The 13,335-nt window shown below is 41.9% G+C and overlaps 1 protein-coding gene across 1 annotated transcript in view; it reads right to left on the reverse strand.

Annotated features, from left to right (window-relative positions):
- Positions 1–13,335, reverse strand: part of LOC119646980 (putative fatty acyl-CoA reductase CG5065) — a 49,386-nt gene that overhangs the window by 747 nt on the left and 35,304 nt on the right. The window lies entirely within an intron of this gene.

Consider the following 13,335-nt stretch of genomic DNA (forward strand, 5'->3'; position numbering starts at 1 on the left):
AACAATCACCGGCGTGTCAATTCAATTGGATCAAGGCCCTGAAGTGTGTTAGAACACTTTATTCAAGGCCGTAACAGTACACTATAGGATTACAGTACCCTGTATTAGGCAATGTGGTCAGCATTACACTCGTCTGAGATTATTACGCTGATTTGACTCAAGTACTCATGCACAGCTGAGTGGACTGGTATCCGACGCCATGTCATGATACAAACCCCACTGATTTGAACTACGACTTTCGGTACATCACAACCCCATTACAAAACACGCATTCAGGACATCGTGCCTTCTCAATATTGTGCAGGCAAGACTGAAAACCTTCGTGCCTACTTCGAAGCTGGGTACAAAAACAGTCAATCTCACCATGCTTTCGATCCAACCACGCACTTTTGTAAGCTGCCAATGAGCCGTGCAGTCCATCTGCCTTATTTCTTCTTTTACCAAGAGAGTTTCATTCATTTAGTGAACGTTGCCGTTTTCCACGAGCACCCTTCCGCTTATATATGACCCTACGCTTTCTAGCAAGAAAGGCAACGGAAATCACTCCCGGAAACACCATCGCAGCTGGTTCAGAGTCAGTGCGATAGGCAGACGCTTTTATCCAATATGAGAATATTCATTAAACTTCGAATGCAGGTTTTTTAGAGATATATGGAGTACAAGGAGCTAGAGTTAAACACTCTACATCGATCGTTGCTATCGCTTGGCACATTATCGTGATAAATGTCTTCACGGTAATGTACCCTGCTGGGATAGTAACTATCGATGTGAAGTATTTAACTATTTGTACTCTCATGTCAACCTTTCATATATCTCTAAAAATATTCATTCGAAGTGGGACTGTTTAATAAACTCTAACTCCCCACTATTGAGCGCTAGGCACTCAAAAATGAGCCACGATTTAGCGATTACGTCCGCCCGTCCGTCAAGTCACAAACAATGGCTTAATGCAAACAGTACACGATGGTTACATTCTAGTGTGATTCTACACGAAAAGGTTTGCAAAATCACCCCAACATTGAACACACTGAAACTGCAGTAAATTTACAAAACTTATTAAGTAATATCGCAACGAATTTGGTTTATTCCCGAATTATACAAAGTTTTGTGTAATATTACTCAAAAAGTATTCAGTACACAACAAAACACTAATTTTAGTTTCCCAATGTGCTTTTTCACAGCCATTTACATCTGTTTTTAAGGTTTTGTGTAAAAGAAAACCTTATTAAAATCGATTTAGTGTCGGTCTGTCTGTCTGTCTGTCTGTCACACGCATTTTTCTCCAAAACGGCTAAACGGATCCGAACGAAATTTGGTGGACAGATGGGAGTTATGAAATTCCATGCGTACAGCGAGTGGCATAAATTTAGGTGGAGTTTAAAGGGGGGCTCCCCATACATGCAAAGGGGGGATTCAACAATCAGATGAAAGGTCCCGATTTGTACTTTCCGAAACTAACATTAGTTTTGGCATAAATTGCAAAGTGCGTGAGTAAGGAGCCAAAATGTACGCACTTGAAGTGAGACAGGACTCATTTTCGGAAACTACCCAAACTAAAAATCCGAAAGAAATCAGAATGGTGCATCTAGATGAAATCTAGGCCTCAAAATATGTCCCATTCCGATATCTGCTCAAATAAACTTACTAATAGTATATTAATACTTTTTAGAAAGTTAGTGAAAAACACCCCTTAAATTCATCCTAGGACTTCCGAATTGACCAGCATAGGGGACAATATTTCGTATATGCTTGCTAAATTTCGTGGAAATCTGGCAATTAACGCCAAAGTTAGAGCAGTTCAAACTTAGCAATTATGCGCGAACTTACCGCTTCCAAAGCCATGCAAATCAGATGCTGACGTGATAATTACCCGGAATAATTGACATTCGCGTGAAATATTAAAGTCGCATTTATGAAAAATTATCTGCAGCCCGTTTTTAAGCTTTCGTGTAAAACACTTACGTGACATATAATCCTCGAGTATTTGCTCAAATAAATTTACTAACAGTATATTATCAACTTTTAGAAATTGACTAAAAAACTCCCCTTAAGTTTATCCTAGGTATACTAAATTTTGCACCAGCATAGAGGACAGTCTCGTGCATACACATGCCAAGTTCCATGAAAATCCAACTATTAGTCTCAAAGCTATAGAAGTTCAAACTTATCAATTTCGTGCTAATTAACAGCATCCTAAGCCATACAAATAAGATGCGAACGTCATAATTAACGAGAATAATTGAAATTCGAGTGAAATATTAAAATTCCATCCAAGAAGAATCTAATTCTCCCTAGCCCTTTTTAAGGTTTTGTGTGAAACAAAACCTTATTAGAATCGATTCGATGTCTGTCTGTCCGTCTGTCTGTCTGTCTGTCTGTCACAGCCGATTTATTCGGAAACGGCTAGACCGATTGTCACGAAAATTGGTAGTAGTATGTGATCTACCGTTCCCTTTACATGCAGCGACTGACGCCATTTTGTGTTAAGTTTAAGGGGGGCTCCCCATACATGTGAAAGGAGGGTGAAAATTTTTTTTTCCCAGAATGTAGCCATATGGCATATCAAATGAGAGGTCTCAATTAAGTACTTTTCGAAACTGGTTCAATATTTGATATTGGGTGAAATATAGGGGAGTGAGGGCTCAAAATATGACCCCCAAAAAGTGTAACAGGTCTCGTTCTCAGAACCTATCCAGTCGAAAAATCTGAAAAAAATCGCAGTAGTGCATCTCTACGAAATCTAGGCCTCAAAATATATCCGGTTCCGATACCTGCACAAACAAAGTTAATAATAGTATATATCCACTTTTTTGAAATTTACCCGGCACCCCCCTTATGTTCATCCCAGAAGTACAAAATTTGGGATGCGTATAACAAAGAACACAATGCATAATTTGGTGAAGTTTGAAGAAAATTGAACTATTATTAACAAAGTTATAAGGGGTAAAACTTTACAATTTTTTGTGAATTTCGTGTACTCTACAACCTGCATGACGTTATCATCACATATCAATTCGTCAATATCACAACGAAGTAAGTTCCTATGAATTGGGTGGAAAAGAATTATTTTATTTTAGTTTTTTAATCATTTGTATATGAATATCAATTATTCCAACGGGGCATGTGTGTATGTAAGTATATAGTATATGCGTGCTAATGGACTTTGCGGGTAGTGCCTAATTCAGATAGATATAAGAAGTAAATCGGAAATATGGGTACGATCAATCTATATACGTGCCTATATGTGTACAGTATTCGAAAATAGGCAGTTTGTTTGTTTAGGGTGAACGTAGCATCTACGGCTATAATATGTACGTATGTCTCGTAGTTTTGTAGCTGTATACGGATAGAAAAGTGTCCATCGAAATTTCTTAGATAAGATGTACACAAAACCTTTATACCCGAAGCGCCAGCTTCCGGTATTCCGACTTGTTTATATTTGAAGTTGGTTAAATTGTTGGCATTTGCTAATGATATTAAACTCAGAGTGTGAAGGGTATGAGGTTGACCATTATCAACACAGGGCTTTCCATCAAGTGATTTATTTAAATCGCTTTCTAGGAAATAGAGGGCAATGGAATTTTTAGCTATATTCCACGGAGCTGTCGTGCACTCGTCGCTCCTCACATCGTTTTCTTCTTCTTCAGCCTTCAGTTCACAAGCGGGGTCGGCTCGTGGTGATCGGTTTCGTCATTTTATTTTATCAAATGCCTGATCAGGATGTAATCTCGAGACCTTTAAATCCCCATCCAGCGTATCAAGCCACCATTGTTTTAGCCGGCTTTTTGGTTGCTTACCATTGCTTTCGATACGCGGGTTGATAATTTGAAAGCTTCACGACTTGGCCCAGATCAAACCTACGACATAGAAATATAGCGCATTCGATTGACGCGAGCCGACGCGAGAAGAAGAAGGAAACTATATTTTCGACTTTTACTGGAGAGGCTTCCTTAAGTTCATCCTAGGACCACATAATTTTGTAGAAACATAGATCACAATATGAAGCTTCATATCATCACATTGTGCCGAAAATATGTGTAGCTTCATTTTAATAATGGCAACTAGCAAGGAAACCAAAATTGTGGAACAGTAGGGTGAATATTTAGTTAGAATACTTGTTAACAGATCAGTTACAAATATGCCTCAAATTGACTCAATTGTTGTGCAACTGGTTGTGCAATAAAGCTGTGTAATTTAGTCTGAATAAAATGTTTCCATAGGAGTTATTGAACGCTACGCAATCTAGTGATGCGGATCCACGGCAATAGTGCGTGTAAGTCGTAGGAAGGTTGAGAATGTGTGAGGATTGCGATTACGGAAGGCTTGATGTTTCAAGTAGAGGGTTTTACTTGCATGCCCTGGGTTTCTATATTAAAGAGTTTGAATGCCCAAGTGGGGATATATGTATGTACATAGCAATTACGTACAAAATTATCCTTGACAGCTATAGAAGGTCAAAGTTTTCGTGTGATTCACGTTATAGGGAATAAATTAATATATTATGACATGACATACTTGCTGCGACATACCTGCTATTTATCAATGCAATTTTGCGAAATATTCTCACATAGGAAATACACAAAACTTTCTGTACCTGAAGCGCGGAAGTATCGGTTTCCGGCTTGTTAATTTTTGATATAACTTGAATGGTGATGCCGATTGCTAATTGAAAGGAGTTCAATTATCAAAAGCAACAACTGATATACGTAATAAGTATATTATTACGTATATCATTTGTACTTCTTGAGAAAATTGCTGAAATTGGAGTGCGTCTGCGCATGGTTCTTAGCTACTGAAGACCACAACTATTTTCTAGGTTTGCCATTGTATCGCCATTTCCGTATTGCTTAAGCGGGGAACACATTACGATGCGTGCGGAATCCGGACGAGAAAAGTTGCGGACCGCGCGCAGTTTCAATATACAATGAAGATTTCAGGACGGCAAAGTTCCTTCCACATCGGCAAGGTTCGTTCTGATGACAGAATATGCATGCATCTTCCTACATTTTATGTTATGAAATTCATACAATTAAATGCCACTAAGAGTGTACTTACCTCCGACTAAATTCAACTTTTATGAATGGAAGCGATGGGACTAATGCAAGTGACATTAATAATTAGCACATGCAACGCAAATAGTACCTTCCGTACTTCTCAAAACGAATCCATTCAAATTAATTACATTGAACAATAACGAGAAGCGACGCCATATTGCAAGTAACGTGTAGTGTCAACAAACTATTACACACATCGCAAAAGTTGAATTTTCTGAAGATTTTTAAATACTGCATTGCACATCGGGCTTGTGTATTGCTTCATACAAGTCCGTATAATGAGCTTCATTTGACAGCTCTTGCACTCCGCATGCACGGAGTCATTCAACTGTTGTGTTTCGGCCTTTAGTTCGGTGAGTTTGTCATCAGTTGTATATTTATTTGGGTTTTCCATGTAAGTATATGTAAGTGCTTGCATGGCTGGCTTAGCGGTTAGAGCACTAGGTGGTTGTAGCAGAATGTCGCAATTCAAATCTCACTGGTGGCAGACGGATCGTGCCTGAATGTCAAGTACCAATCGTCTCAACTGTGAATGAGCATCTGAATCAAATCATGGTAATAACTACAGACGAGGGCAATGCTGACCTTCTTTTTAAGATTTTGTGTAAACAAAAAACCTTGTTAAAATCGGTTCAATGTCTGTCTGCCACACCTGATTTACTCAGAAACGGCTGAACCGATTGTTACAAAATTTAATGAAAACATGTGGTCTGTGTGTCTCTTTACATGCAGCGAGTAGCGCCATTTTGTGTTCAATTTTAAGGGGGGCTCCCCATACATGCGAAAGGAGGGTGTACTTGTTTTCACAGATATCCCGTGTTATTCTTTTCTTTTTGTGAGTTCGTTAGGTGAATGTACAACAGTACACCGTCGGATTATCACCTTCCTATCATCAGGGAGCTAGCCTGGAACCGTTTGATACTTTATCTCGGGCCGGCCCTCTCATTTGAATTCCTTTCACCAACGGTAGGGGAGAGGGGATCGGGGTTATTAGTTCAGGAGACCCCTTGCGATCTGGTCTCTCCTTGGGTAGAGTTCAGTCTTCTTCCCAACAAGAATAGCCCGAACATAATACCAACATGACTCCATCTACTAGAGCTCCTCAGCAACTCTGTGAAAATGTTGCCTGGAGAGAGCTCCCCTGTATCTGCATAAAGCTACTGACGAAAGGTGTGTTCGGCGTCGTCGACCACTCCATTGCAGAACACGCAATCAGGAGATCGTACTTCGCAATTTTGTGCAGGTAAGATTGAAAACCTCCATGCCCATTTAAAAGCTGGGTAAGGTAGTAACCAATCACCATGCAGCCACGCATCTAAATTATCGATGAGCCGCCACTCGGTAAGTGCGGGTTGACGTTCATCACGGGCAATCAATTCTGGTAAATCTTCGCCTTTGCAGCTGTAGACAGCATTACGTTCTTTTGCGAGGAGGGCAACGGGATTCACTCCCGTGATCGCCATCGCGGCCTGTTCTGAGACAGTGCGGGACGTAGATGCCACTCGCAAAATTCCCCGTCTCAGTACTTGGCCAAGGCGCTTACGATGCAAAGACGTCTGCTCGTGGATATAGGACCCTCAGCATTCGCAATTAGCCGATTAAAGGCCGGGACTCCAGCTGGAGCCGTATCCGTTATTGGTCTGATTTGCTCTAAGAAGGTCATCTTTAAGTCGAGCATCAAACCAAGGTATTTAACAGCTGATTTTGACTTTTTAGTCAACTCGCCAATCGATATCGGACGCAACGTAAGGATTCTCTTTCTGGTTAAAATGACTACTTCGGTTTTTTTTCCAGCGCAAGACTGAACTCATGAGCACCCATCAATCCGCTTACCCATCGCAGCAATATGTCAAGCCTCGTTTGCCCCTGCTCTTCTGACATGTCGCCCTGGGATGGATTCCTGTGCCACTCCCGGCGTGATCTCCATCCTGCTCTGACCCTCTGGCGTCTTTTAGAGCAGAGAGCGATATTCCAGATAATCCCTTAGATAGCTTGGAACGTGGAGTGAGTTTTCTAATTTGCTTGGTATATCAAGCGTTATGAGGAGGACTATCCATCGAGATCGGCGGCTGTGTGCTTCGGCTCAATGAACGGCATCCCCGACCTCCACATCAGTATCGACCGTGGATCTCCTTGCTCTGAACCTGAATTTCCTTGGGGATAAATCACTCCCAGGGTGGACCGCTTCAGCCAGCGTAGTTCAGGGTCTCCTTTTCCTTTGCTGATTAGCCCGAGTGTCGCTACCTTCCGGCGATAAGGAGTAATGACGCCCCGAGCAGCAATTGTGGCCTTTGGCAAAACACCAGTTCGTAAACGGGCCTGACGGATTCTCGTTTTTCATGCAGAGAATTGCTTCCTCGAGCTCTTTTATTGTGAAAAGCGGGCCGGGTGACAAGTTAATAACCCACGAGTATTAATTTACCTTGTTGGTTGGATTCTGTCCGCCGCGAGCTTTGCGTTTAATTATAGCACGGCGGAGCCTCCATTATGTTAATCAATACTCTGTCTTTTCGGTGCACGCTTCCTTGCGGGCGTGTAAACGTTGTGCCAAACAGCGGAGGTTATGACGCTCCTTCCGTTGGTCGAAAATGTTTGCCGTCCTTAGTACATAGAAGGCTATCGCTATCAGGTTCATCACTGAATTTACGATAATGCGAACTTCAGCGCTGTCACCCCCAAAAACTTCGACGAATTTTCTGATGTCCACTCTCGCGATGTTCCATACACAGGGGGAGCGCCGGGTTGGTGCATGCCGATTGCGGTGCACTGATGCACTAGTCACCGAGAAGTTTTCTAGGACTCGCCACTCGTCCCCCGATGGTGCCAGGGATTCCCGACGCAAAAGTTATATCAAGGATGATTACTTTACAGCCTGGGCGACGGAAAGTTGTCGGGAATCCGGTGTAAACTACGAGCCCAGTTCTAGTTCTACTTCTAGTCTGGCAGCGCCATGCCCCATTCAAGGGTGTTAGCATTCAAGTTACCTCCTACCAGCATTCGCTCCTCCGTGTTTCAAACTGCGTCTTCCAGAGCATCAAGCTGGTTTCAAAAGTCCGGTATCGTCTCATTCTGCGTCAGGTAAATGCTAAAAAACGTTATTCCTGAACACCGAGTCCAGACTAAGCCATTTTCCTCGTCCTTGGGTAAGACCACGAAGTCGAACGCCGTTCCGAACCCTGATAAGAGCGGCAGCGGATATATCGAGATGCCATGACGCCGAGTTCTTCTTCCGGAATTTCTCGCTGATTAGCATTAGATCAGCTTCACCAGATGCGCCAGGATCCTTGCAAAAAATGGCTCTATCGCTTTCGAGGCAAGTCTTTGCTTGGTGACCTACCTGACTGCATCAGCGACATGCTGTCTTCCTGTCAGGCTCCTTGCAAGTTGGTGACATGTGTTTATAGTCCAGACCAGTGGTTTCGGCTGTGTGCAGCCAATGTGAGGAGGAGGAGGCGACGGCCCTGCACTTTTTATGCAGCTGCCCGCCATCCTCAGATCTCAGACGAAGACACCTTGGCAAGGTTTTCTTCAATGAAGAATCTGCACACTCTCTGCCTCTTGAGAATGTTCTCAGGATTCGCTAAAGCCTGCGAACACCGTAGGCGGGAAGCCATTGAATAGGCAACTTACGGGGATAGTACAATGGGCCTAATAATGGTCCTGAGTTTTCTCGCATATTGCTCGGGGACTTCCACCACAGCGAGTTTTTGGTCCCGAACCTTCACAGAAGTGATACCTTGCTTCTTCCATTTCGATATCTTTTCTGAGGCAGTGAAGAACTCGTCTTTGAGCCTGGTTCAACTGAGGACTCCGGCTCCCTTCGCTTTCTGTATGGAAGACGCCTCTGCTCCATTGCCTTCGGGTTTCATCTTGTAACGGCTTTCACTGAGGATTTCTGTAAATGTCTTGCCTTCCGTCGGCTTAATGAGCAAAGCCAACGTTTCGTTTTCTCGTCTTTTCTGCTATTGGTTTTCGGTTTGAAGCCTCCTTGTCTCAGGCGGCGTAGCCAGTTTTTTTCCTTTGTCCTTGGTTGCCTTCTTTTTTTACACCCTCCAAACTATTTGGAAAAAGTTTCGTTCAGGCGGGTCTTCCTCTTTCCGCTTTTTACCCAGTTCATTTTGCAGTGGGCTATCTGCGATCCTTTTGGCGCTAACAGTGTTCTGTTTTCCTTACCTGTAGAAGGAGATGCAATCTAGTAGTTTTTCTAGTTGCATCAGCCCGTCTTTGCTGATGTTCTTCTGGAGGAACGTTGGGAATTTCATACGCTTCACTACTGTCGGCATTTCCTAATGAGCTTTTCTTCTTCGAGGCTAGCTAGGACGGTCGACTGCACTTCTACTCGGTTTATGTTCGAATTCACCTGTTTCGGACGTCCCGGTGTCACATCGGGTCTAACACTGGTTCAATGCACACTACCCGTACCAGGGTCCCAACGGAGCTGGCTCCTGATGCACTTTACAACCATCCACCTTGCCACAGCTATCATAATTATGTAAGTAACAATATATGTATCGGTTGGAATAATGTCTGCTCAAACTAAAAGGTGAATGCCTTTTCCATAGCCGGCGTAAGCATTATACCGTGCTTGTTATTTATTGCATGTAGACGTGTGGTGGACGCCTCGGAACCCCTCCTGCCGCTTCAATAAGTCATTGCCTTTCTAAGATTTTGTGCGAAAAAAACTGTACAATACATTCAATAGATTCAACTTATATTCAATTCATTCAATAGATCAACATGCACACGTAATTAAAACTGCAGAATTAATAATTTCTCCGTCTTCGCATAAAACAATTAATTTGCCTTATATCAGCATTTCTTGCCATTTTTTATAAATTCCTTAGTTTTCCATCCTTTTGATTTTGCATTTGTTGCATGTTCAATGTCGGTCATCTATTCTTAAACTCAATATGAACTTGACCTTTTAAATAAGTATTTAAGACTGATATGTAGAATAAGGAAATCAGTTGTTCATTACTCGGCAACTCTTTCATTTCATCCTACAATAACAGCATTTGGTCGAAGTACCTAAATTCTCTTGGATATCTAGTGTTCAGTGTTTTGATTGAAGTGCTTGAACATTGGATTTCTAATGATCATTAAAGTGCTCTCGTTAAAGTGCCCGAACACTAAAATTGTTACTAATCACGTGTTTATACATTAACAAAAACCTTATTAAAATCAATACGGAATCTGTGGTAAGAATGTTGGAACAGTCACCATACATGTAAAAGGGTAAATATACCCATAAAGGACTATCAAACGATAGTCACCATTAGTACTCTCCGAAGAGCGTGAAGTTTTCAAACCTCCTATCAGACGCGTTCCTTTTTGTGAATAAGGGAACGTTAATGTATGTATGAATATGCAAACGTACGCAGTCCAACAATGTGCATAAGCATGCGGCCATTGATATCAAACGACTATAGTACTTCAGTGGTGGGAAAATTAGTTATTGCGGTAATGGGATCCACGCCGAAAGTCTTTGGGAGTAGTTCCAAACTTGGGAAGGCACCATGAAGGACAACGTTTCCTTTCGGCTATTTAGATTCATTGCAGGACTCGGAAGGGAACACGAATAGTATGGATAAACGTCTAGCAACATTCTTGTTTTCCAGCATTGAGTTTTTTGGTTTTCTTTCGTGTTTGAATGGAACGAAAAGATTATTTAGGCACAACCCTAATGTATTTATTCGCAGATTGTAAGCACTGAACAAGGGAGCAATTGATTCCTGAAATATCGATAGTCTGCGAATAAATACAATAGGGTTATCCCTAATCAAAAAACAATCTTTTCATTGAAGTAGTAAAAACTTGTTTCTTTTTCGTTGGTGTGGGTATTTATTCTTGCAAATACCGAGTTTTTATTACTTCAATTAATTAATCGTTGGAAACACCGCATAATTTCACTCTGAATCTTTTCATTTCACTCAACTTATAGTGGTGCTAAGCGTGAATGTAGAAAGGAGTAAACCAACCAGAACAGCGTTTTTTCTCTGAATAAGGGGAGGTGTCCAGATAGCTCAGTGGTTAGAGTACAAGGCTGTCGTACGGAAGGTCATGATTTAAATCTTACTGGTGGCAGTGGGATTTGTATCGTGATTTGACGTCGGGCACCAGTCGACTCAGCTGTGAATGAGTACCTGAGTAAAATCAGGGTAATCATCTCGGGCGAGCGCAATGCTGACTTGGCCATATCAGGCGAACATGGTCCAAGTTAAAGATCTCTTATTCAGTAGGTGTCTTTTGCCAATGAGGGTGGTTCAGTCCGTTTTTCTTTATGGTTTCGAAGCATGGGCAGCCGTTCTCAGTAAAGAGACGTACCGCAAAAGCTTAGCGCAAGTACGACTTGGAGCCTTGTGAGTTCCATCCGCCTATCGTACTGGGTGGGAGCCAACAGTAATGGTAGTAGGAACTACTCCGCTCTATCATGACCTACTATGTCCAAATTACGAATGCATCATCCAAATTCTGCCCATGTATGTGGCTGTGTGTAAGGTAGATTGCAGGCTGACTTTCCTTGAAAGATTGAGCTTTCAACACTCTGTGTGGTAAAGTCAGACCAAGAGCGGATTAATGAATACAATATTTCATGAAATTATTAAATTTATTAATAATATGTAGTCCCCTGCATGGTGCTTCAAAACGAATGGAAAAGCTGTATGTCAGGCGATTTCTCGTGTACTTATATGCAAAAAAGATTAGGTAAATTCTTTTCAGTTTATCCTGCAGCTGCCACAGGCATTTTAATTTCTAACCAAGTCAGGAAACCAGGAGCTAGACGCAGGGTGTGTGCTTGCTTATGTGAGGAATTTTGAGGGCAGCAGTTCCACTTGTACATAGTTAAAAATTCAATAATAAACTATTTCCGGAGAGCCATTTACACAAATAATTTGCTCTAGAACTGCTGTAAAGGGAAAGCAGGTTAATTATTTCAAAGACCCATTCTCAAAAACTGTGTCTGGATAGCTGCGTGGTTAGAGCACAACGCTGTCGTACTGAAGGTCGCGGTTCGAATCTCACTGGTGGCAGTGAGATTTGTATCGTGATTTAACGTCGGATACCAGTTGTAGTGACCGCGGCTTCGCGACGGAAGCGGAATCTCTTAAATAATGCATTTCATAATGTGCAATTACCCTAATGTTCGCCGCAGATTCCACATTATTGAATGCATTTGGGCGAATTAATCTTGACAGAGGCGACTGATTTGCCGCATCCGCAGGCGCATGCGCATGTTGCCGCAACATGTTACTGAACAGAGTTCAAGGCAAGGTAGCGGCAGGTGAAGCCGTGCTGGGTTGAGGAGAGGTCGAAGGCCTGGAGAGTGAGCAACAGGGAATTGAATCAAGCAGTAGTGATTTACTTTTCGCCAAAATATATATATTTCAATATTTCAATTAAATAATTATTTTAAAAACTCGAATTCGTGACGAGGAAATAATTTAGTGAAGGAAGGCCAGGAGAGTGATTGGATTTTTTTTTTGGTTGGCGAGGAGATTGGGGAGAGAAAAAGTGAAAGGAGGAGAGAAGGGACTACCTAAAACTAGCCGTGGTGTGGTTTAAATTAATATTGACGGTAGAAAATTAATTAATAATTCGTGGAAATAAATTGTTACAACAGAAAACAGGGGAAGAAAGGCGAAGAGGCGGCTGCAATTGATCATATAGCCGTATTCGGTAATGTGTTTTCGCAGCCCGATCGGGAAAATCGCGCACAGAATTTGCAGAAGTCACCGAACCCAAAGAGAATTAGCCACCACGCCGAGCTCGGAGTATTTAATAGCAAATGTAAGTGTAAAGTTTTTTTCAATTTTTTTTTTGTTGGTTTTTAATTTAATTTAATTTTGTTTTATTTTTCTTTTTGATTATTTTTTTTATATATTTTAATTTTTTTGATGAATAATAGTACATTATGAGTTCTGATTAATTCTTCAGAACCTGTTCAGGGACATCCTCAAAAAGACAAACTGGCCAAGGAAGGGGGCCTCAGGGGCCGCGCCTCACTCAAGATCTGAGGCGGAACAGGCAATAATCTGTGACTGTCATCCGTCGTGGATCTTCCCATTTTTGATCGCGGCACTCGGGTCTGGAGACTTACGGCTCCAAGCGCGCGGTCGAGCCGTTTGTTTTATTTACAATTTTAGCTCGCGTTCTGGTCGTTATTCGTTAGGCCGTCGCGAATTCCCTTGTATTGTCTATTTCTGAATTCGGTGCGGACCCACGCATCGGAATAGAGGACGTTAATTTTGTAGTAATGAAGCATGAGGGATCAAAGCGCTCA

The sequence above is a fragment of the Hermetia illucens genome, chromosome 1 (genome assembly GCF_905115235.1).
Source record: "Hermetia illucens chromosome 1, iHerIll2.2.curated.20191125, whole genome shotgun sequence".
Taxonomy (NCBI): Eukaryota; Metazoa; Arthropoda; class Insecta; order Diptera; family Stratiomyidae; genus Hermetia; species Hermetia illucens.